We start from the raw sequence: 26,404 nt of genomic DNA on the forward strand, positions 1-26,404 counted from the left end.
AAGTATAAATTCGAATTGCACCAAACACAACGCGTTAGTTTCCGGAGCGTTGAAACCGAGGTTGATATGTCCTTTTGTAAGCGAGTCATATCTCAAGCCACGAAATCTCGCCAGACGACGACAGCAGCTATTCAGAGCATAGGTTCAAAAATGGTTCAAATGGCTCTGAGCACTATGGGACTCAACATCTGAGGTCATAAGTCCCCTAGAACTTAGAACTACTTAAACCTAACTAACCTAAGGACATCACACATACCCATGCCCGAGGCAGGATTCGAACCTGCGACCGTAGCAGTCCCGCGGTTCTGGACTGCCGCGCCAGAACCGCTAGACCACCGCGGCCGGCAGAGCATAGGTCACGTGTTTTAGTCAGCCAATAGCACCATCACTTGTTACATAGCGCGAACACACAAGAGGAAAAGTTAACGGTTTACATTAATGTACACAGTACTGTATATCTACAAGAAAAGCTAAGCTTTCACATATAATATTGGTCTCTAAGATTAACACGCTACAACAGAAGCTAAGCTTTCACATGTAATATTGATCTTTTTTTGCGCGTGTTATACTTTAAGATACATCACACAAATATGCCAGTAAATTTAAAATTATGACATAAATGTCTCGCGGCTCGAAATTTTTGTAAGTGGCTGGTCCTCAAACTGTTCAGTTTCGAATGCTCTGTGATTTAGATATCCATCCCTGTTTCTCACACGTAACATAATTCATCTTGGGTAAAAAGAAATTTACTTTGAAAGTAACGCTTTTCTAACCACCGTTCGCAATATTACCCGGAGACTGTTAGAAATAGGTTCGATTTACCAGTTGCCAGGGAGCGCCAGAAAACAGACATTATTGTGCGTGTGCAACTGCAGTGGTGTAGGAAGCCCGCATGTTCGTGTGTATAAAGCACTAAGAGAGCTTAGATTACACCATCAAAGAAACAGGGCATCAGACGATACTCCAAAGAGCATCGGAATTTTGTAAACCATACTAAAATGCATAATTCAGCTTGAAGTGCAAATTGGCTTTTTCCAGATTCACGATGAAGCAGGTCCCATCTGATATTAAGCTTTTAAGTGTGGTTTTTGGGATTCAAATTTTCTTGGAGTACCAGTACTATGCGATCTCATTTTTTGTTCTTTATTATGGCATAATGCCATACATGGCAAAAGATGATAACGTGCACCTGAAATTCAGCGAACAGTTGGAACTAGCCAATACTGTAGAATGAAACACTTCGTTTCAAATAAAATGATCGCCTCAGCGGAAAGATTAATCAAGCCAAATTTCTTTAGCAAACTTGCAAAAATATTGTTCTGCAAGGCGATAAATGCTTGACTGCTACTAACTTGGAAATAAAATAATAATATATTTTTGCCCTCCGTAATCATGTGAATGTATTTTAATTCACTTGATAGTTCACGGCCACAGAAATCCGTTTTGTTTTCATGTGACGTGGGAGCTGTAAACGAAGAGAAGCAGCGAAATCACCTAACGTAAACATGGGTCACGTGCAGGTTAACCCCCTCCACACTACAACTCAAACAGCCAAACAACAAGTAGCGCCGTAGCGGGGAGAAGGTACTGCTTATACGCGAGTCAAATGCGCATGCGCAACACACCGCTGGCAATTGGTCAAACGAACCTAATGTGAACAGTTGTGACGTCATGCTCATAGGAAGCAGTTCATTGTTACGAAGAATTACAGTCTGCGCCCTACTTGAGGACAATATTATGGAAATGGAAGAGGATGTAGATGAAGATGAAATGGGAGATATGATACTGCGTGAAGAGTTTGACAGAGCACTGAAAGACCTAAGTCGAAACAAGGCCCCAGGAGTAGACAACATTCCATTAGAACTACTGACAGCCTTGGGAGAGCCAGTCATGACGAAACTCTACCATCTGGTGAGCAAGAGGTATGAAACAGGCGAAATACCCTCAGACTTCACGAAGAATATAATAATTCCAATCCCAGAGAAAGCAGGTGTTGACAAATGTGAAAATTACCGAACTATCAGTTTAATAAGTCACGACTGCAATATACTAACGCGGAGTCTTTACACACGAATGAAAAAACTAGTAGAAGCCGACCTAGGGGAAGATCAGTTTGGATTCCGTAGAAATGTTGGGACACGTGAGGCAATACTGACCCTACGACTTATCTTAGAAGCTAGATTAAGGAAAGGCAAACCTACATTTCTAGCATTTGTAGACGTAGAGAAAGCTTTTGACAATGTTGACTGGAATACGCTCTTTCGAATTCTGAAGGTGGCAGGCGTAAAATACAGGGAGCGAAAGGCTATTTACAATTTGTACAGAAACCAGATGGCAGTTATAAGAGTCGAGGGACATGAAAGGGAAGCAGTGGTTAGGAAGGGAGTGAGACAGGGTTGTAGTCTCCCCGATGTTATTCAATCTGTATATTGAGCAAGCAGTGAAGGAAACAAAAGAAAAATTCGGAGAAGGTATTAAAATCCATGGAAAAGAAATAAAAACTTTGAGGTTCACTGATGACATTGTAATTCTGTCAGAGACAGCAAAGGACTTGGAAGAGCAATTGAACGGAATGGATAGTGTCTTGAAAGGAGAGTATAAGATGAACATCAACAAAAGCAAAATGAGGATAATGGAATGTAGCCAAAGTAAGTCAGGTGATGCTGAGGGAATTAGATTAGGAAATGAGACACTTAAAGTAGTAAAGGAATTTTGCTATTTGGGGAGCAAAATAACTGATGATGGTCGAAGTAGAGAGGATATAAAATGTAGACTGGCAATGGCAAGGAATGCATTTCTGAAGAAGAAAAATTTGTTAACATCGAGTATAGATTTAAGTGTCAGGAAGTCATTTCTGAAAGTATTTGTATGGAGTGTAGCCATGTATGGAAGTGAAACATGGACGGTAAATAGTTTGGGCAAGAAGAGAATAGAAGCTTTTGAAATGTGGTGCTACAGAAGAATGCTGAAGATTAGATGGGTAGATCACATAACTAATGAGGAAGTATTGAATAGGATTGGGGAGAAAAGAAGTTTGTGGCACAACTTGACTAGAAGAAGGGATTGGTTGGTAGGACATGTGTTAAGGCATCAAGGGATCACCAATTTAGTATTGGAGGGCAGCGTGGAGGGTAAAAATCGTAGAGGGAGACCAAGAGATGAATACACTAAGCAGATTCAGAAGGATGTAGGTTGCAGTAGGTACTGGGAGATGAAGAGGCTTGCACAGGATAGAGTAGCATGGAGAGCTGCATCAAACCAGTCTCAGGACTGAAGACCACATTAACAACAACAACAACAACAACAACATTTCCACGCTACACCAATTTATAACTTCACAAAATTCTAATTCATGCCAAACATGCACATGCATCTTCAGTGTAACAATGATGTCACAGGCAAAGCAAATACTGTATGACACGAATTTACAGACATGGTATATCCATTGGGGGCTAAACCACTGTTAAAACATTGTTAGTCTCTTAGTTATTAATGACTCAAACCTGATAGTATTTTGTTACACAAGAAATTTCGAATAACAAGCAAATTGACACTTTCATGTCAAAAATAAATTTAACAGCTCTCTAAACAACAATAATTTGGATGAGAAAGAATTTGCAGTGTAAGGAAGACACTTTATAAACATAATAAGATGCCCAGTAAATTATGCTCTTTTACAAAAGTATTCTCACAGCAACATTCTACAATCATTCTACTGTCCTTATGTAAATGCTTTTTCTGTGGTAAGGTAGATCTGAAGAATGAAGATGAGCATTAGATCCTCAAAATGTTAAGTATACATTACAGCATCATTGACACGCACATAACATCTACATTTACAGGGATACTTTGCAAATCACATTTAAGTGCCTGGCTGAGGGTTCAGCAAACCACCTCCACAATAATTCTCTACTATTCCAATCTCGTGCAGCGTGCGGAAAAAAACGAACATCTATATCTTTTGGTGTGAGCTCTGATTTCCTTATTTTATTATGGTGATCGTTTCTCCCTATGTAGGTCAGCGTCAACAAAATATTTTTGCATTCGGAAGAGAACGTTGGTGATCGAAATTTCATGAGAAGATTCCACCGCAGCAAAAAATGCCTTTGTTTTAATGATGTTCACCCCAAATCCAGTATCATTTCAGTGACACTCTCTCCCCTATTTCATGGTAATACAAAATGAGCTGCCCTTCTTTGAACTTTCTCAATGTACTCAGTCAATCCTTTCTGGTAAGGATCCCACACCACGCAGCAGTATTCTAAAAGAATGAGGTATGCTAGCAGCAAGACACAATTAATGCCTTCTCTGTGAGATATCGATGAAAATACTATCGACGACAGTGCTGCTAAAGCAAAGTAACTAAACACAGCCTTCTGAAATTCATTCACAGAAAAAGACAAAGTAAATATTCCAGAATTCAAATCAAGAACAGCTGCCAACATGAGTAACATAGAAGTAGGTATCCTCAGAGTAGTGAAGCAACTTAAATCACTTAACAAAAGCAAGTCTTTCGGCCCAGACTGTGTAACAGTTAGTTTCCTTTCAGATTATGCTGATCCAACAGCTCCATACTTAACAATCAGATACAACCATTCGCTCAATGAAAGATCCGTATCCAAAGACTGGAAAGTTGCACAAGTCACATCAATATGCAGCAGGATTTTGGAACATATATTGTGTTTGATCATTATGAATTATCTTGAAGAGAATGGTCTATTGAGAAACACCCAAAACGGATGTAGAAAACAGTGTTCTTGTGAAACACAACCACCTCTTCACACACACGAAGTGTAGAGTGCTAGCGACAAGGGATTTCAAATTGATTCTGTATTCCTAGATTTCCAAAAGGCTTTTGACACTGTACCACACAAGTGGCTTGTAGTGAAATTGCGTGCTTATGGAATACCATCTCAGTTATGTGACTGGATTCGTGGTTTCCTGTCAGAGAGGTCACAGTTCATAGTAATTGAAGGAAAGTCATTGAGGAAAACAGAAGCGATTTCTGGCATTCCTCATCTATATAAACAATTTAGAGGACAACCTGAGCAGCCATCTTAGGTTGTTTGCAGATGACGCTGTCGTTTATCGACTAGTCAAGTTATCAGAAGATGAAACATAACACACATTCAGATTCATGCCACAGCTATAAATTTAACATGCTAAATTACCACCATGAAATGGGAACACAATTTTGCGAATGTAACTTAACAAGAAGATAGTCACCTTATGCAGGGTGCAATGTACCTGATAGTGGCAGCGCATCGGCATGAAATTCATTTGCAAATTGAATGTACCACCATTCATATTAGTTTACAAATTAGTACGATTTCTTTTGGTTTGCTGTTTGATGCACATGGGGGGGGGGGGGGGAGCATATTGTGAAGGCTGAGGGCAGAATAAGAAGGACAACACGATTTTGAAACCAACAAAAACACTAGCACATCATTTGAATATGCTGCCACTTTCATGTATATGGCAACCCCCCCCCCCCTCCCCCCCCACTCCCTCACCAAGTAACAATCTTCTAGTTTAGTTAAATTCATAATACTGTGTTCCTGTTTTGTACAGGATGAAAGTGAGTACACCCTGTACAAGACCTCGAGTATACAACAGGTGTACAAGTACCCAAGCTTCAGGACCACATTGGTTTCCATGTGCTACATATAATGTGTAAACAAGTTAACAAATTCCCTCCAAAAAACCATGTTCCGCAGCTCGATTCAAATATTTTTCGCAACTTCAGTGAGTACATCAACATAGTGCACCTTAGGCAAAAATTCACAACAGGAAGTGATCCACTTCCACTATTCTGTACCTGAACATACATTTCAAGATTATGATAATACAATAGCTCTTAAAAAGAGAAAGAGTAGGGGAGATCCGAGGCTTTACCAAGTGGTGTTTTCTGCACTAATTAACTGTGTCAATTAAAACTTTGCCAGAATTAATGAACTACAAAGGAAACAGGTATATTCAACCACCAATAGAACTGATCGCTGTTCTTCAAGTCCCACATCACTACACACAGTACATCCAATACGTAACAAATAACTGCACGAATGCTTCTATATTATTATCATCATCTAGGTAATCAATGCAAGCTACCTGCAACAGTAGAAAAAAACATCAGTACTTTTATCACACCACAACATGGTCATGCTCACTGGAGAATTTTAATGAAGTGGTTTCTGGCCTAGGAAGTATATACTCTTCCAACACACAATATATGCAATCCAATCTATGCAGTTGTGTCAACATTCGGAATCTATATCTATTGGCATATGGTTGTGTGTATTTCTGGTACCACTGTGATTTATCATTTTATTGTTGTAATCAAAAACGGTGCACAGGAAGAACAACTGTAGTAAGTCACAATACGAGCCACTTTATCATTTGAAAATGATTTGTACAGATTTCTTGAATATTTAACACCCCTTTTTCATAACAGATACTAATCCTACAGGGATGAATGAGGTATTGTTAGAAAAGTTCTCCGGTTTCTGACGTTGCGTGCCAGTGCACTAGAACTTGAAAAATTTAACATAAAAGAGACTTATCTATCGTAGGCAAAAGGGTATCGTGGGCAGCCAGCTCCATACCTATACAGGGCATTCAGGAATTACCACTAAAAACATCTAGGACTTGTAGAGGGGAGTGAGTATCATGAATAGCAATCTTACATTTCCACACTACACCAGTTTACAAACATGTTTTCTAGGTAGGTGCGCTACAGGGTACTCGTGGTGAGAGCTGGTTACATCAGATCATCTGACGTCATTTGACATCTATCCTACCTCTCTGACCTGGTTCGAGCCTCGTTCACATCTGTGAGTGGTAGAGCAACACGGTTGAGTACACATTTGCAAAATACACCAACATGATCCTTCTGAATGGCGAAGTTCACAGTAATGGAAGAGCTGCTCAATACCTTTAGCAAGAGCTTTCTCAAAAACACCCGACTTATCGCATATCCTTTTTGTCACTATAATGAAACAGCTTCGAAAAAGAGCACCTTCCCCATCAGCAGGCATCACTGTGTCGCTTCAAAGAGATGTCGCACACACCCAAATTGGAAGACGTCATACTGCATTATGTTAAAGAGACTCTGTCAATAAGTACACAAGCAATTTATTTGGCTATTCATGTGTAGAACTGTAAAACAAGTGATGTACTGAGTCACGCCCATAAGTTACTTGTAAAAGTGGTCGTGTTACCAACATACTTTCAAATGGTTGTAGCACGGAAATGGTATGTTTCTGGACAAAGATTCCAATTCAAAATATTATCTACTCACTCCCCTCTGCAATTCCTAGATGTCTGTAACAGGAATCACAAATAGCATTTGATTTGTTTTAAAGTACCTATTCACTGGATCATTTCTATGCAGCATTGTCATAAATAATAACTGTGATAACTGCGGTAGTCTGCCCATCGCACAAGTGCCAAGTCAAATTGCGTTTGCTATCACTATAAACAAGTTATACGGACAAACACTTCAAAGAGCAGGACTCTTATTTACCAAATCACGTATTCACACATAGGCAACTATATGTAGCCTTTTCAAGGTTAATTGAATCAACTAACATTTCTGCAGCCCTTAAAAAAAAATGAAAGGTACACAAAGATTAGGCTCTTACGCCAAACAGCGTTTACACTGTAATGCTCTGCAAAGAATTTTGTTCAAAACTATGTGCATGGAAATGTATATACAAGTATGTATCACTATTTCATAGCGTTCATTTCATTTTTAAAGGTGTTTTCTCTTCATTCCCACAACTACTCTTAACCCAATAACTAAGTTTAATCCAAATAGTGTCATATTTAAAACTATAAAAGTGCAAAGTTTTGCACAGGTCACCTGGTACTTAATTACAAGTCAACCTCTTGCAAGAGGTGGTGAACAGATTGGGATTAGGAATCTTTGCAAGAAGGAAGGAAGGAAGATTATTGTTTAAAGTCCTGTCAAGGAATCTTTGCAGAAAAAAATGAAAGTAGTCCCAGTCAATACAGGATATAAAAGGTGGGCTTAGATATATAGAAATGGAGCTGTGACAACCAGTATGCTTTTCCTGTACAGTAAACAGGTAGACAACTTCATTTCACATAGTCAGTGGGAGGAGACTTTAAAGTAACCCAAGAGAAGAGATAAATCAGATAATGTTTTTGTGTACCAAATTCAAAATCATTCAATATTCTTTAGCTTCTTTGCTGTTATATTTGGTCATGAAAGGTTACCTTAAACTTCTGCCACCATAACTTTTTTTTCCTACATTCTCAGGATGATTGTTGCAGTGAGAGAGTAATCAATAGTATAGACAAAAACATAGGTTAGCTTGGAAGATGCAAGATATACAAAGTGTTGCACACACTTCCTCAAATACTCATTCTCTTCAGTTTATCCAACAATATTTCACAAGAATGTCTCTTTCCTACCAAAGATACAGTTTCAAGTTCCCTGAGTGTGTCTATTACACTTTCTTATGGGTTGACCTGTTACCAAAAAAGAAGTGGGTCTACCATTTTGTTGAATGCCTGCAGACTTGCCTCCTTCGTAAGGACTGCAAATGTTGGAGTTCTGTAAAATTGGTCACACTAGTGTCTTGTAGGTTTTGTCTTTTACAGATGCACGGATATTTCCCTAGAACCATCACAACAAATCCATTTTCAATACTACTAGTTTCACTTACTGATCTTGTTTGACAGTAATCCTAATACATCTTACTTATGATATAGTTACCTGAAGTTTATCACTGATATTACTGGATACTATTGGGTTCTTTTACTTTACCACATGTTACTGTCTTGTATTCAGAAATTACACTAATAAGGGTACCACCATTTAGTACACAAACTGAAAATACTGCCAAATTCATTCTGTATTTACTTACAGTCACCCAGCAGCAATACTCACCTAGAAAATAACTTCACTAATAAACAATCCAAGTGTGCTGCTGGCCCTATGTAATAAATCATTTGTGTACATTGAATCATCAGTCCTGTCACACTTTCTTGGGAAACACCCAATATTACTGTTCTGCATCTTGGAACGCTCATCACCAATACAACATACTTTGTTTTAATTGACAAAAATTATTTGACCTAATACATCTGACTCCATCTAGGTTATCAATCAAATATGTGGTAGTGATGATCACCTTTCAGGCATTTAAGGATATAGAATTTACTTATCAACTTGCACATACTATGCGGAAGGTAATGTGTGTGAATAAGTGAGCTGTTTTAAATTAGGATAGTTTCTCTACCTTTTGAACAAATAGTGATTCTTTGGAATAAGCTTCTTTCCTTCCACAATCATCATAGTATTTGAGATTATAATATGCTTTAGGATCTTACCACAGATAGGCATTAGGATTATTTGTTTGTAGTTCCTTTACCCTTCTTGTAAACAAAAAACCTTTGTTCTTTTTCTACTACTTAGGATAACTTACCACATTAGAAATTCTTAATAAATGCAAACTGGTAAAGGGATAATATCTATAAAGTACCCAATGAAGAATCTACAGGAAATAGTTGGAGCTTTTTTTAATCTTATCAATTGTTTCTCAATACTGGCACAGCTTTTTTCAATATGACTCATTTGGAAATGGATGTGGTGGTCAAACATTGGTGCAGTAGTGGTATCCTTTAGCGTGAATCCATTTTTAAATAGAGAATTCGGTATATCTGCTGTCTGTCTGTACCCTTCAGTTTCAATACAGAAATGATTTACAAGAAATTTGTTCATTCACTAACTTTAAATTAACCAGAGCTTCTTACCATTTTCTGATACAACTTTCTAAAGGACCAGACCGAGGAAACTATGGTAGGCTCCACACACAGCCATTCTTACGATACACAAGTCATCATTAAGGAATCTCTTATGAGTTATCCTACAGTCTCTTTTGCAGCAGAGACTGGTTTCACAATATTCTCTAAATAATTAACACTTTCCAACACCACACTGGTGTTCGCAACACAGGCCTCACCATCTAGTTCCACTTTCCCACCATCAGTGTTCACTCTGATCCAATCCTTGCCTCTTTTTTAACACATTCATCCACACCTTTCAGCCATCTATCCCTTGGTCTTCCCCTTAGTCATTTCCTTCGCATCTCCATTTCATGTCTCTTCTTGGGAATCATCCCTGTTTTCCATTCTCTTTGTGCCCAAAGATCTTAGGCTTTATGCTTCTATCCTGCTCTGCAAGGGTTCCTCTTTCAATATTTCCACTACACTTTTATTCCTCAACCTACTTCTCCTTGTTGCTCCTATCCTACTTCTCAGTAACTTCATTTCATGTGCCTGCAATCTGCTTACATCTCTTTTCTTCATTAGCCATGTTTTAGATGCATAGGTCAGTATTGGGATTTAGTAACTTTCATATATCACTGCTTTTTTGTGGGATATCTTTGTTCCAAACCAGGCTCCTAACACTTTGCAGGAATGCTGATGTCTGCCAATCTGTCCGTCATATTTGACATCTCTTCCTCATTTCTTCCATTCTCCTCTATCACACTTCCCAAGTACTTGACACTTTTCACCTCCTTCAACTCTTAACCTCCAATCCTCCTTCCCCTAGATGGTCTATCTTCTTTTCTAGTTGTAACACTATTGCTTTCATCTTGTGTTCTCCAATCTTTTTCTGCTCCCTTAGACATTATCTCACCTGAGACCACAATGAGAGGTGACAATGCATTGCCCAGTTTCACACCACTTGTTTGCTGGAACCAACCTGTCCTTTCATTTCCCCACTTTCACACAACTCAGACTTCCACAGTACATCTCCACTATGCTTATTGTCCCCTTTTCCACTCCCTTCTTTTGTATTGCTTCCCTGATCTTTCTTCTACAACCTCTATCAAATACCATTTATATACTGGGAAAGACCATCATGAGATCTTCTCCAGATTCATAGTGCTGCTCCTGGAGCTACCTCACTGAAAATATGAGGTCAACAGTTGACCGCCCAGGTCTGAAGCCATGCTGTTCCTCTATCAATTTGTTCTTGGTCCTTGTTTGGATTCTGCTCTGTGGGATCTTTTCATATACCTCAGAAGAGTGTGATATCAGTGATTCCCCTGTAGTTTCTACAATCTCTCCAATTACTTTCCTCAGTTATAAGGACAACTAGTGCCCCCTTCCAATCTTCTGGAGTAGTCTTCTCATTCTGCTCCACTCTCACCACACAATACAGCCATTGTTTCCCAACCTCCCCTGCTGCCTTCAGCATTTCTACACGCACTTCGTCCACAACTGGTGCCTTACCTCCAGTCATCTTACCCAGTGCCATTTCCATTTCTTTCCATGTCAGGTCCCACCCCCAAGAGTGTACTTCTACCTTCTTTAGTCCTTTACCCTCACCTCCAACCTCCAAGTCTGTCTGGATTTAGCAAATGCTCAAACTACTACTTTGACACTGCCTTCAGGGTCTATCTGTTATCAACCTCATTCTCATTTCTATCTATCATTGTTGCATCCTCTTGCAGACCTCTCCTCTTACTTTTGATCATTCCATATAGTACTTTCTTCCTTCCTCTGCTAGCTTCCTCCATCATCTTTTGTCCATTCTCCCACTCACTTTCTTCTCTCCTCAGCCACTGCCTTATTTGCTTCTTTCTCTTATACTCCTCTCTTGCTAAATTGGTCCTTTCTTGGAGACTCAGTCTTCCTTCCCACTACTTCCTTAACTCTTTCATTCCACCAAGATGTCTCCTTCCACAGTTTTCTGCCACTTGTCCATTTGCATAGTTACTTCATCTGCATAGCACCTTCTACCACAGTACTTTTAAAATTGTCCTCATTCCTCTTCTCTGTTTTTGGTTCACCCCTTGGTTACCTCCCTCTTTTAATCTCCTGGTATTCTTCCTTGACTTCCTTTTCCTGCAGTTTCCATATTCTAGTTCTCCCTTCCTGGTTCTGTCTTCTTCCATTCCTTCACGATTCTCATGCTCATCACTACCGCCGGTGGTTACTATCCAATGCCTCAGATGGTAGTATCTTAATATCCATTACAGTCTTCTTCATTTGCCAATCACAAAGCATGTAATCCACTGAAGATTTCTTTTTCTGCTAGACTCCTGCTGTACATTACTTTCTGACTCTTTCTTCAGACACCATGAGTTACCTGTCACAAAAACATTTCTCTTGCAGAATTCCAACAATTTCTTTCCTCCTCCACTCTACTTCCTTAGCACTCTGCTCTCAGTACATTTTCATAGCCTTGTCCTTCACTCACTACATGTGCATGCAAGTCTCCCATGACTATTATCCTTTGTCCAATCAACTGCGTTTACAGTTCTTCCTCAAAGACTTCTTCCTCTTGAGATGTACCTCCCACTTGAGGGGCACATCTGAACCACGTCCATACTTCTTCCCTTTGCCATTATTCTAATCTTCATTATCCTGTCATTTAACCTCAGTACCTCTTCTTTTAGGTCACCCTCCCAACTGCCATTTAATGATTATGGCTGAAGCACAACTATTAATCAAGATCCAGAACCAGAACCAATTTTGCCCTTATGAGCACAATCTAATTTATTTTGGACCTCACTACGACATGGGAGGCTACGTAATAAAACCAAAAGAAGAATCAAATTATTTCCCACTAGGAAGCAGGGAAATTGGAGGGGGTTGTGCCTTTACTATGCAATTTAGCGAACCTAACACTACATACAATTAATGAGGTAACACTGTAAACCACATGTATGCATTCCTCTCACTGTAATGTAGTGTCCATACATTTTATGAACATTCTTGATGCTGCTTTGGTAAAATACAATTGGTGAACAGTAGTTTAATCCCTGTATATTATTACAAAGCTATTATAGTGCCATACTATTAGTGTCTCCCCCCCCCGCCCCCATGAACCATGGACCTTGCCGTTGGTCGGGAGGCTTGCGTTCCTCAGCGATACAGATAGCCGTACCATAGGTACAACCACAACGGAGGGGTATCTGTTGAGAGGCCAGACAAACGTGTGGTTCCTGAAGAGGGGCAGCAGCCTATTCATTAGTTGCAAGGGCAACAGTCTGGATGATTGACTGATCTGGCCTTGTAACAATAACCAAAACGGCCTTGCTGTGCTGGTACTGCGAACGGCTGAAAGCAAGGGGGAAACTACGGCCGTAATTTTACCCTAGGGCATGCAGCTTTACTGTATGATTAAATGATGATGGCGTCCTCTTGGGTAAAATATTCCGGAGGTAAAATAGTCCCCCATTCGGATCTCCGGGCGGGGACTAGTCAAGAGGATGGCGTTATCAGGAGAAAGAAAACTGGCGTTCTAAGGATCGGAGCGTGGAATGTCAGATCCCTTAATCGGGCAGGTAGGTTAGAAAATTTAAAAAGGGAAATGGATAGGTTAAAGTTAGATATAGTGGGAATCAGTGAAGTTTGGTGGCAGGAGGAATAAGACTTCTGGTCAGGTGACTACAGGGTTATAAATACAAAATCAAATAGGGGATATGCAGGAGTAGCTTTAATAATGAATTAAAAAAAATAGGAATGCAGGTAAGCTACTACAAGCAGCATAGTGAACGCATTATTGTGGCCAAGATAGACACGAAGCCCACACCTACTACAGTAGTACAAGTTTATATGCCAACTAGCTCTGCAGACGACGAAGAAATTGAAGAAATGTATGATGAAATAAAAGAAATTATTCAGATTGTGAAGGGAGACAAAAATTTAATAGTCATGGGTGACTGGAATTGGAGTGTAGGAAAAGGGAGAGAAGGAAACGTAGTAGGGAATATGGATTGGGGCTAAGAAATGAAAGAGGAAGCCGCCTGGTAGAATTTTGCACAGAGCACAACTTAATCATAGCTAACACTTGGTTTAAGAATCATGATAGAAGGTTGTATACATGGAAGAACCCTGGAGATACTAAAAGGTATCAGATAGATTATATAATGGTAAGACAGATTTAGGAACCAGGTTCTAAATTGTAAGACATTTCCAGGGGCAGATGTGGACTCTGACCACAATCTATTGGTTATGACCTGTAGATTAAAACTGAAGAAACTGCAAAAAGGTGGGAATTTAAGGAGATGGGACCTGGATAAACTGGAAGAACCAGAGGTTGTACAGAGTTTCAAAGAGAGCATAAGGGAACAATTGACAGGAATGGGGGAAGGAAATACAGTAGAAGAAGAATGGGTAGCTTTGAGGGATGAAGTAGTGAAGGCAGCAGAGGATCAAGTAGGTAAAAAGACGAGGGCTAGTAGAAATCCTTGGGTAACAGAAGAAATATTGAATTTAATTGATGAAAGGAGAAAATATAAAAATGCAGTAAATGAAGCAGGCAAAAAGGAATACAAACGTCTCAAAAATGAGATTGACAGGAAGTGCAAAATGGCTAAGCAGGGATGGCTAGAGGACAAATGTAAGGATGTAGAAGCTTATCTCACTAGGGGTAAGATAGATACTGCCTACAGGAAAATTAAAGAGACCTTTGGAGATAAGAGAACCACTTGTATGAACATCAAGAGCTCAGATGGAAACCCAGTTCTAAGCAATGAAGGGAAAGCAGAAAGGTGGAAGGAGTATATAGAGGATCTATACAAGGGCGATGCACTTGAGGACAATATTATGGAAATGGAAGAGGATGTAGATGAAGATGAAATGGGTGATACGATACTGGGAGAAGAGTTTGACAGAGCACTGAAAGACCTGAGTCGAAACAAGGCCCCCAGAGTAGATAACATTCCATTGGAACTACTGAAGGCCCTGGGAGAGCCAGTCCTGACAAAACTCTACCATCTGGTGAGCAAGATGTATGAAACAGGCGAAATACCATCAGACTTCAAGAAGAATATAATAAATCCAATCCCAAAGAAATCAGGTGTTGACAGATGTGAAAATTACCGAACAATCAGTTTAATAAGCCACAGCTGCAAAATACTAACACGAATTCTTTACAGACGAATGGAAAAACTAGTAGAAGCCGACCTCGGGGAAGATCAGTTTGGATTCCATAGAAATACTGGAACACGTGAGGCAATACTGACCTTCGACTTATCATAGACGAAAGAATTAGAAAAGGCAAACCTACGTTTTTAGCATTTGTAGACTTAGAGAAAGCTTTTGACAATGTTGACTGGAATACTCTCTAAAGGTGGCAGGGGTAAAATACAGGGAGCGAAAGGCTATTTACAATTTGTACAGAAACCAGATGGCAGTTATAAGAGTCGAGGGACATGAAAGGGAAGCAGTGGTTGGGAAGGGAGTAAGACAGGATTGTAGCCTCTCCCCGATGTTATTCAATCTGTATATTGAGCAAGCAGTAAAGGAAACAAAAGAAAAATTCGGAGTAGGTATTAAAATCCATGGTGAAGAAATGAAAACTTTGAGGTTCGCCGATGACATTGTAATTCTGTCAGAGACAGCAAAGGACTTGGAAGAGCAGTTGAACGGAATGGATGGTGTCTTGAAGGGAGGATATAAGATGAACATCAACAAAAGCAAAACGAGGATAATGGAATGTAGTCGAATTAAGTCGGGTGATGTTGAGGGTATTAGATTAGGAAATGAGACACTTAAAGTAGTAAAGGAGTTTTGATATTTGGGGAGCAAAATAACTGATGATGGTCGAAGTAGAGAGGATATAAAATGTAGACTGGCAATGGCAAGGAAAGCGTTTCTGAAGAAGAGAAATTTGTTAACATCGAGTATAGATTTAAGTGTCAAGAAGTCGTTTCTGAAAGTATTTGTACGGAGTGTAGCCATGTAGCCATGTGTGGAAGTGAAACATGGACGATAACTAGTTTGGACAAGAAGAGAATAGAAGCTTTCGAGATGTGGTGCTACAGAAGAATGCTGAAGATTAGATGGGTAGATCACATAACTAATGAGGAAGTATTGAACAGGATTGGGGAGAAGAGAAGTTTGTGGCACAACTTGACCAGAAGAAGGGATCGGCTGGTAGGACATGTTCTGAGGCATCAAGGGATCACCAATTTAGTATTGGAGGGCAGCGTGGAGGGTAAAAATCGTAGGGGGAGACCAAGAGATGAATACACTAAGCAGATTCAGAAAGATGTAGGTTGCAGTAGGTACTGGGAGATGAAGAAGCTTGCACAGGATAGAGTAGCATGGAGAGCTGCATCAAACCAGTCTCAGGACTGAAGACCACAACAACAACTATTTGTGTAATGTGAATGTTACCCATAAATTAGTATCCACATGTATTCTGTGCTTGAAATTTGCAGCACAGCATATAGAGATCCACCCGTACCTTCTGTATTTTTCTAAATTTGTGCCCTTAACTGTACGACAGCTGGACACACAACAGTAGCTAAGAGCAGTTGGATTGTTTAGGGAAGGAGACCAGACAGCGAGGTCATTGGATTAAGAAAGGATGGGGGAAGGAAGTCAGCCGTGCCCTTTCAAAGGAACCATCCCAGAATTTGCCTGGAGCGATTTAGGGAAATCGCGGAAAACCTAAATCAGGATAGCCGGATAAATAAGAGCAGTCAATGTGCTATTGCCTTCAAATTGTTTTCCAAAGTCTTATAAAATTCACAACATGTATGTTAAAGTCTTTGTAGCCATTATTGATTTGTTACTTAATAATGGCAAATAAGAAAGTTCGTAAGAAAATAGAGATCAGAAGGAAAATACCACTTTGTGTGATTTCACACTTGAACATGGAAATTGTTCGAGAATGGTGCATTGAAAGGATCCCTAAACACAAACAAAAAGTTCTGTTTCCACAAGACACAAATTCAATGACTGACAACAGTTTTTTCTATAACTGCTGAGGAGAAGTGGAAAAAAAAAATAAAAAAAAATTTACACATTTTGTTGATATAGGGAAAAGTGATTCTGCATACAATAACTTTAGCCCCTTCCATTTCAACAGCAAGTGGCGCTCGACATTGCTCGATGTCAGTCCTCAATTGATACGGTTGTTAATAGCTCTCACATAGTCCATTGTCGAATCTGACAACCAGGCATCACTGCTGCATAATATTGTCATTTAGGGAAGCCTGTGTTACCTCTGTGTCAAATTACAGCAGCTACATTGAGAGAAAGGTTGTAATAATTATGTCCAAGTTAACAGGTGCGAAATGACTACTACTGAACACTGAGTCCGTTCTGAGGAAGATATTGTAGAACTTTTACAGGAATGTCAAAGTGAAAACGAAGTTGACAAGATTTCCATGATGAAAGAGATTCATCTATAAACAATTTGAATCAAATGATGGAAACAGTCCACCCCAAACAGTTTAAAAAATATTACACAATCAAAAAGTTTTGTATTGTAATTTTTGAATGAAAGCATAATTTTTGCTTCAAAGTATATCCTAACTGGTGGTCAGTGGCCTCCGTTTCCACAAAGGAACTCACCTAATTCTTTGTAGTGAGCTCACGGCCTGGGCGGTGACTATTTAAATAAGAGCGCACACAAACATCCTGTCTGCATTACAGAGTAAACAGGTTTAACTGGCAAAATCCATATCAGCTAACTTACAGTACTGTCAATAAATGCAATCAAGTTGTCCAAGTATGTTGGCACAGCAATGGCTGTAAGATAGCGAAGCTACTTAGGTGGGCGGTAATGGGGAAAGTACTTAGTGTCACAGGTGTAAAGAAATGAACGCACCAACCAATGGACATTATACAAAATTTTAAAATTCAAGTAGCAGCTAAAATATCTTATGAAATATATGAAATGAATTTTTCCCCTTGTATTTAATTCTTTGAACATTAACAGGAATGGTAACTGGTTTAAAAATACAGGAAAAAGAAGTTTATGGCAGTAACAAGTTATGTCATCTAAGAGAATGTGCTTTTATGATCTAAATCCTTCATGGGCTTATTGCTACCAGACTCCCTGAATGCACTATATTTATATACAATTTTAGTTACTGGAAACATCTCCCCATTTCAGCCACACCACCAACCCATATTTAGTACCGCCTTATCTTTGATTGGTATATAGAATTCTTCAGGAAATATTTACATTTAATTTGCCACTACTCAAATATTTACACAAAAGAAAGCTCATCTTTACAGCAGAGAAAAACAGAAAAATCAAATGCCACATGCCTTCACTAACGATTCCACATCTCATGTAAGACTGTACAATCTGCATCCACTGTCCTTACCTGAAATAAATAAGTCAGAAGCATTTCCAAAAGTGCGGAGTATAATCCCAACACAATGTTATTCAAATTGCCTGTTTACGATACACAGGATGTTCACTTTGCAGTGAGGCAGTTTCAAAATCTTATTAGATTACAATAGTAATGCTAAAAAGTCATTTTGGTATAATAATCTATAGAACTATTGTTGAGCACCAACAGCACTTATTAAAAGTGCTAGGCCTACATATTGATGTGAATTACAAGTAAAACATTTATCTATTCAAACTTAATTTCATGACTTACATTTGTATTAACCTGTACAGGGATTTTATCAAATATCGTTTATAAATGTTATATAATAACTTTAATTACTAGGATCATCTGAACGAGATCCTACATTTTATAGGATTTGTCAAAGATTTGTGACACTGAATTTGGGCTTCATTCAAAAATTGCACTGTGTGAATTACCAGTATCCACAACCAATGCAGCTGAGGCAACACATGATGGTACAGAGACCAACTGTAAAAAATCTTTACTTGCTCTGATGGCTGTTCAAGTCATTAAATCAGCTGAAGGTATGATTTCAAATAGTTCCTTCAAAAAACATACATTTGAAATCAATACTCAGCAAATAAATATTACATTTTGAAATAAAAGATTTCAGTCAGATGTATACTATCTAAACCTGGGCACAGCACACAGGATATGTACTCACAAACCAAACTAAATTTTTGATAAAAAAAAAAGGAGCATCTGAGCACCATCTGACATTAGTTGGTGGAACAAAAGTATGGGATCCACAAATTTCCTAGTTCATCACAATTCATAACTTTCAAAAATATTCTGCAACAGTTTCAAGCAGCATCTGTGATAATTGCTGCTGTGTTCTACACAGTAATATAACAACAGCAACAGGAGCAGAAGTAGCAGTAGTGAGCTATACTCGTATGTTGTCATTAAGAGAAACAGTGAGCCACTTCACATTATCTGCTATAAAAATGAGTTGGTTAACACAGTTTACTAGCACTTTGATAAATAACGTACACATTTATTCCAAAAGTAAATTTAGTAAATGTTATGTAGAGTGCCCCTTGCATTTTTCATAATTTATGTACAAGGTATGCATCAAAATACTTTGAGACTTGTCCATGAGCTAATATATGGTTTCTGAATTTACTTTGCAGTTTTAGTTTTTATTATGAAAAATGCATTAAATATGGGGAAACAAACATTAGGGTATGGTACAGTTACCACAACGTCTATTTGGCATTCACATTAGTTGCTTCGCCAACTGTCAACCAAATTATTACCTTTTAACCTAACCTAGACCTTGGCCTATGCTACAAATCAGTCTGACACCACAAACAAGATTGGGTGTAGAGGGGAACCGTTGTAAAATACCACACTCTAGCAAGCAAAGAGTACTAATAATTAACAGTAAGCATATTACATCTAAGTTTTGAGATCCAAAACACAAAAGTGTTACTCTTATGATCTTTCATATAACTTCACTAAAATACTTGTGTAGTGACACACTAAAGACTTTCAAAAAGCATTTCAATGCTATAATTTGCCATACTCTCAGATAAAAAAATAAAATTCAACCACTCCCAGTAACCATAAGACAATATGATGTTTAATTTCATACAAAATCATTTGGCAGCCACTCTGACATGAGAACTAAATCACGTTTATTATGTGGACACTACTGTACAAAACAAAATGTGTTTCACTTGATTATAGTTGAAACGACAATAAAAAAACATTTTCACCTGTATTTCAAGCAACACTATAAACTACTACTATACTGTAGGTCAGTTCTTTGGCATGCACTATGTGGATGATGCCAGACCAAGCCTATGAAGTGTGTCCGCAACAATTCAAAGTGGAATTATCAGCTGCCTTCCATGGAAGTCTCAGAATGTTGTATCTTCCAAGAACTGAAGGCATAACAAGAATTGCCTATGGGTAGCACATTTGCATTTTGCAACATGATGCTTTTTACACTGGACATGATAAAAAAAATTGTTGTCACTTGCATACTACTCACCAAAGTTTACTTTCAACTTTACCCCTGCATCTCTCACAAAATACTCATTTTCCAATGAAGTCAACTAGCAATAAAAGCATAAAGGTCTATATAAAAAAACAATTGTTCGCATAATTTGTGAAACTGAAATCCAGTAATTTTGACTGTGAGACATAGCTACTGCAAGAGCTTCAAATCAAATTATGAATTACTAGTCAAGCAAATTGATGTTCAAATGCTTGTGCATGCAAGGAGGCACTACACATGTTCACGAGTCTTCGCTGACACTCTCTCTCTCTCTCTGAGAGAGAGAGAGAGAGAGAGAGAGAGAGAGAGAGAGAGAGAGAGAGAGAGAGAGTGAGTGGGGGGGGGGGACGAGAATTTTATATATCATTTCTATGCAGTTACAGCTAATGTGCACTCAATTTACTCAATTCTATCAGATATTTTATGCTACTCATTTATGAACTGCACTTCTCTCCAGACAGTTACACTACTAAAGAAGATATAGGGAAAGCTACGCAAGTGCATTAACCAATCACAACCCCTATGATATGACATTACAGTGTCTGCTCCTCAGTTCTATCACATTTTACATTTTAAAAAGAATGTTTAAACAACACAACTATAAATGCACCAAATTTTAAAAAATGTTTAACATACATGGGCCACCTACAGCAGTACAGAAAGTGTCAAACCATCCATTTATAATGTAGCACCAACATTTTCATTACTAACCATATTCTTAATCTTAACTGTTTCTGAATGCTTTGAACAACTCTATCCTAATATGTAAAACCTATGACGCTATTACAAAGAACCAGAAGGTTCACAATAGTCACAAACATCACATATCTCTGTCTAGGTTTTAGAAAGTTAAAACAGTTGCCTTTTTTTCACATAAATGACAGTATAAATAAACACAACACTGAAAGAAAACAGGGGGGGGGGGGGGGGGCGGGCACTGAGTAGATACAAGCATACACCACCATACTGCAGAAAGAATGGCACCATTTGAATACAGTGTTAACAAAACATTGTGCATGTCCACAGTAGGCCTATATTCAGCTAAAACAACACTTGGACCATCTTACTTGTCAACACTCAAACAACTTTAATATTTCATATTGTAGTTTATGCCATTCCTTTAGTTACTAATATCTATCAAAATGTTTCGAAAATTCACCAAATCTCATCTGCTACGGCGCGTTTATGCTGCTGATTTTTATTTTTTCACAATGACATTGAAAATAATATACCTAAACTGCTTAGCTATAGATGGAATGTTCTCAATGCATAACAGTGGATCATTAACTGCGCACAGCTTTTTCTCCCTCCTTCAAATAAAGATATGACACTGCTCCCACAACAATATAAAACAGACGTCATTAGCGTACAGTTTTCCCCAAAGGCATTACAGTACCAGACATACAACACAACCGGTACTAGAATTTATTTTACAACATAGCGTATTTAATAACGCAGAAGAAACCGCCTTCTCCCCACCTCCCAAAGCTGACTGCAATTGGGCTTTATACCACTTCAAATATCACGGAAATTGTGTGCTTCCAATCAATCATTTAACTGAATTTTATATGGCATTCAATCGAGACTGTACAATTCAGCACAGTTCTTGACCAAGTACTGAAAAAAATATAAATTCCGTTAAATATACATACAAATGCGAAACAGCTCAGACTATGTTATATACTACGCCTTAAGACAAATCATCTTGCATATCCACACTATGAAATCACTCAACGCGTAACTACTGAATGAAATTAATACTAGCCTGGTAAAAAGTGGCTTTACAAACGCGTTAAAGCAAGTTTCGTACTTGCAATTTTTTCCATTCAAGCACGAAACGTTACAATTTGGAGAGACCAACATTTCCGCGCTATCAATATAGCTTTCTGAACTGCAACAGTCTCAAGTGACTGTCAACAGATGACACACGGCATATACAAGTCGAGGCGTTCTCGTGTTACCTCTGCACAACCAGCGTGAACTCTGAATAAAAATTTAAAAATACAGCATAAAGAAGATTTGCAACACCGTCCACAATACTTTTAGCAATACAATACTGCCAACAAATGACCCTAACGCAATAAATTGCAGTACATAGTCAGTTGTTGTCGGCTCAAATGATCAACCGAATAGCAGCCAATCGCAACAGCAATCAATGTCTACCATTGATTTATTCATTAAATACTAGAAAGAATCCACTTTTCAATTTCCATGAATTCGAAATAAAATATAACATTAGTACTTTTCCAACAAGTTACTTATTCACCTAACGTCACTACTCGCTTTCGTAGAACGAACAAAACCATCTCCACACCCAGCCGAGCCACACACACATATACACTGAGAACAGTCGTTCCTTCGGAACACGATAATCTCCTAGCTTCAGGTAAGAGGCTGTCTCTATCGCAACGAGGTAGAAACATGGTTTACCTTCATGTTACGACAGTCAACAACACTAAGTGGTTTCCTCTTCATTATTGAGTGTCAGCCATGTTAAGTATTAAAAAAACTGAATGTTAGCTTGCGATGCGCGGCAAAATTCACTCCCAAATACAACGTCCGTGCGCACGGATCACTCAAAATAAGAGACTAAAAATATCGTCCATGTGTGGCTGAGAATTCCCAAAAGCTGCCGCGACGAATTTTTTGTCCAGAAATCCAAAGTCAAGAAATCTGCATAGCCTGAACACAATGTTAAAATTCAAAACTGTCCGTGCACCATCTTGGAAGTTACGTTTCAAACACGACTATCGAACGTTGCTCGAGTATAGGTGGTTATCGACCGCCATATACAAAATCGAGTGTGCTATTTAACCTACGAAACTGATTTCTGTTAGTAAATTTAAAAATTTACTCCAGGCTGATATCGAACTAATAAATATAGATAAAAAAACAGTTGAAAAAATTTTCAACTGAATCGGTAGTAAACGCAGAGAAAATAAATAATTTTAACAATCCTTTATTGTAAATAAACAATTAATTTGAAAGTAATAATATATATTTCTTTCACTCTCAGGACTAAAGAGAAAAACTTTTTTTCCGTACGATTCTTAATTACTTTATTAATTGCTTGTACCAAGAAAGAAACAGGTCCTTCAAACTGCGAAAGAGTGAACTACTGGTTCAGTCAAATTGTGCTCAAAAAGCCCAAATGACGGGAAGTTTTGCAGGAGTTTTATGATAAGCTTTCAAAATATTTCCGAGAGTGCGTAATCCGAATTTTCAAAATCCCTCATGCTCGGAAATGGTTCAAAAACAGAAATAACGAAGAAAGAAATTTGATTATATTGGGTTTTTCGCTTATAACTCGGAAAAGGCTTAATTTACGGCCAAATTGACTGCTTATGAAAATAAAGAGGATAAAATTTCCCACGAAATTGGTCGGAGTGACCTTTTTCGTCAGACCAACCGTATGGCGTGTGGCGTGTTGAAGTTAGCGCGATTTCAAAGCTAAGGAGATGGACCATCACGGGACCTACACCCTGCACCCTTCCATACTCCGTTGCACATTCATTGCCGAATTCCATCATCCAATAATGTCATGATGTTAATGAAGTTGTAGGCAGCTGATATTTGCCGTGCTGGAAGGGTAAGATGTTTGTGAAGTGTCAATGATCTCCCATTCCTGATGGGGGGAAGGCTGGTCCTTTGTGTTGGTCGGTAAATTTGACTGAAATGCGTAAAATGGCCGTACATAATGAGTTCAAGTGAGAAGAGTGTTATATGTGCTGATGTACTGGGCGATGGGAGAAAAAGTGCTAACACTTAGGTCCAAAATGGCCTTGAAGAATGTTCTTGAATCAAGTAAAAGGAAGGAGTGGAAAGTTGCTCTTTTGGGGGCAAAATTGTGGTCAAGGTTAGTGAACTGCACCGTAAACAGTACACTAACCAAAAATTAATCTTTGCAGAGGCTAAGTGGGTTTTGGCTGGTTGCAGCCAAAAGGAAACCCGACCTGCTCAACCAGATTTTGATTTCAAAACTAACTTTTTTTGTGTGGGTCGGCTATTTTCTGGCTCAGGAGAACAAGCGCCCAGCTAATCGATGGACCTAGTGTATTGTGTGTGTAACCTGGGGCTGCAAGAGACTGTTCTGAATCTTGCTGAGAGACAAAACTATTAATCGCAATGCTCAATAGTATGTCGGATTGGACCAGTTCCTGCCTTGGTTACAGCTCAGTAACATGATGACACCATGCAGCAAATTTTCAACTGCCTCACTGTAAATGATATGGACTACTTTCAATTTTCCCATCAGCAGTTAACAGACGAGATCCATGGTGACTACCATCTTGATGTCAAGACCATGAAGCTCAACTGTTGAAGAAGTGATTGCCTCATTGGTGAAGAAATTCGCTGTTGTTTGTTTCAAAAACACTGTGTACAAAATTCTTACATTTCGTTGGTATCAGTCAAAAACGTTATATTCAGAGGAAGGGCGTCCAGGGACAGACATGTTGAAGATACGTGAATGCAGGTTTACAACACCACAGAATATCATCCTACAGGCTAGTGTCTTATGGAGAATTGGGCCTCATTCCTAATACAGTCCAAAATGTTGGTAATCGACTAGTGAGGTAGAAGAAGTCAGGCAATTTGAATGAATGGAAGACCAAAAGTAAAGCCACAGCATGCAGCATGATGGCAGCTGTCAGACCCAACTCTTTCTTGCCACCACTGCCAGTTGGTCTGACTGCATTCCTCTACAAAAAGTATGGCTCTTATAAACTGGGTTATGTACTGTCTGTTTTACAATGCCTCCTACACAGAAGCAGTACGGTTTGAAGTGTTTGCAGTGACAGCAAAGAGATTCGTATTTGATTTATCTGCATCATTTCCATTGGTCGTCAACAGTGCTGACTACAACACACAAAGTCTTGATGGAAACAGTAGCTTCCAGTGTACCACACCTCATGAAGGTACACCATATTTCACATGGCTGTTATTACAATTTCCTGTTGTGAAATCTCAGAACCTCACCATTGTACCAAACACTGTAGACTGCTTTGAGCTCCAATTATTTACCTATTCATGTTTCTGAAACAAACTGCTTTCAACTGTATAAGAACTTTTACTGGAATATGACTGGTTTCGTGATTTCAAATAACATCTTCATGTAGACATATGTCAGTAAAACATTTAACCCCTCATCATGTACCAGTAAAAGTTCATATACAACTGAAAGCGGTTTATTTCAGAAACATGGAGTACTTCAGCTACAATTGTCCTCAACAGATAACTATTTGTATTTACCTATTATCTGATATGAATTAAAATTAATCATCTATTACCTAACTTAGCTGTAACATGCCTAACATATTTTCATTGTGCAGGGGAAGGGGACGAAACTTCTTCGAGATTTCATTAAAATTATTTTATTAATAATATTACAGTAATTGCTATTATTGTTATGAAAAGCAAGACAAAGCATAATTATTACATCATTTACATATGTTATTTGAAAACTTCTTAATTGTAGGAGTGATGAAAGATTTCATTTGCCGTTTGAATGAGCATCATAGCATACTGAGGGATGAGGTGTTAGGTTTCGATCATGACGTCCAAAATTATGCTAACTTCAACATTCTCTACACACCATATGGTTGGTATTACGAAAAAGGTTATGGAATCCTATTCTGTGGGAGATGTCCACTTTATTTTCATAAATAGTCAGCTTTGCCAAAAACTGCATCGTTTCTGAGGTATAAGCAAAAAACCCAAAGAAGTCAAATTTTTTATAGTTTTTACCATTTTTGACCGACTTCTGTGTCGAAGTTTTCATAGTAATTTGAAAATTCGGATTCATCACTCTCAAAAATATATGGAAAGCTTATGAAAATACTTCTACAAAACTTTCCTCTAAGAAACACCCTTTCACTGGACTATAAACCTATTTGGAATTAGTTGTTAGGGGACCACTCTCACTGAAATAAAAGACATTTCTCGGTGATGGATATAGCTGCTTTCCTCTGGCGGGGGGGGGGGGGGGGAGGAGGAGAGGGGAGAATATTCGGCTTGATTGGGGGCGATGTTGTAGGCTTCAGATTTTAGTGATACCATACTCAAAAAGTGGCAATGGTACTAACATTCGAAAAATTCCCTTGATATCTGATGCTTAATTCCATTATGCATAAATAATAAGTAGGTATAGCCTAAGTTAATTAATTAGCTAGAATAAAATTATGAGAATCAATAAAATAATATTATTGTGTGCAATAACTTAGATTTACAGCAAACTAATCATTGAGGCATTTTT

General features: G+C 38.5%; 1 protein-coding gene across 1 annotated transcript in view; it reads right to left on the reverse strand.

Annotated features, from left to right (window-relative positions):
- The window catches only part of LOC126183661 (metal-response element-binding transcription factor 2), a 118,497-nt gene extending 95,624 nt beyond the window's left edge, over window positions 1–22,873 (reverse strand). Inside the window, exon 1 of the mRNA XM_049925806.1 lies at window positions 22,582–22,873. The gene's annotated coding sequence lies outside the window, so the exon portion shown is untranslated. The remainder of the gene's footprint in view (window positions 1–22,581) is intronic.
- Window positions 22,874–26,404: the final 3,531 nt, after the last annotated feature.

This window comes from Schistocerca cancellata, chromosome 4, assembly GCF_023864275.1.
Source record: "Schistocerca cancellata isolate TAMUIC-IGC-003103 chromosome 4, iqSchCanc2.1, whole genome shotgun sequence".
Taxonomy (NCBI): Eukaryota; Metazoa; Arthropoda; class Insecta; order Orthoptera; family Acrididae; genus Schistocerca; species Schistocerca cancellata.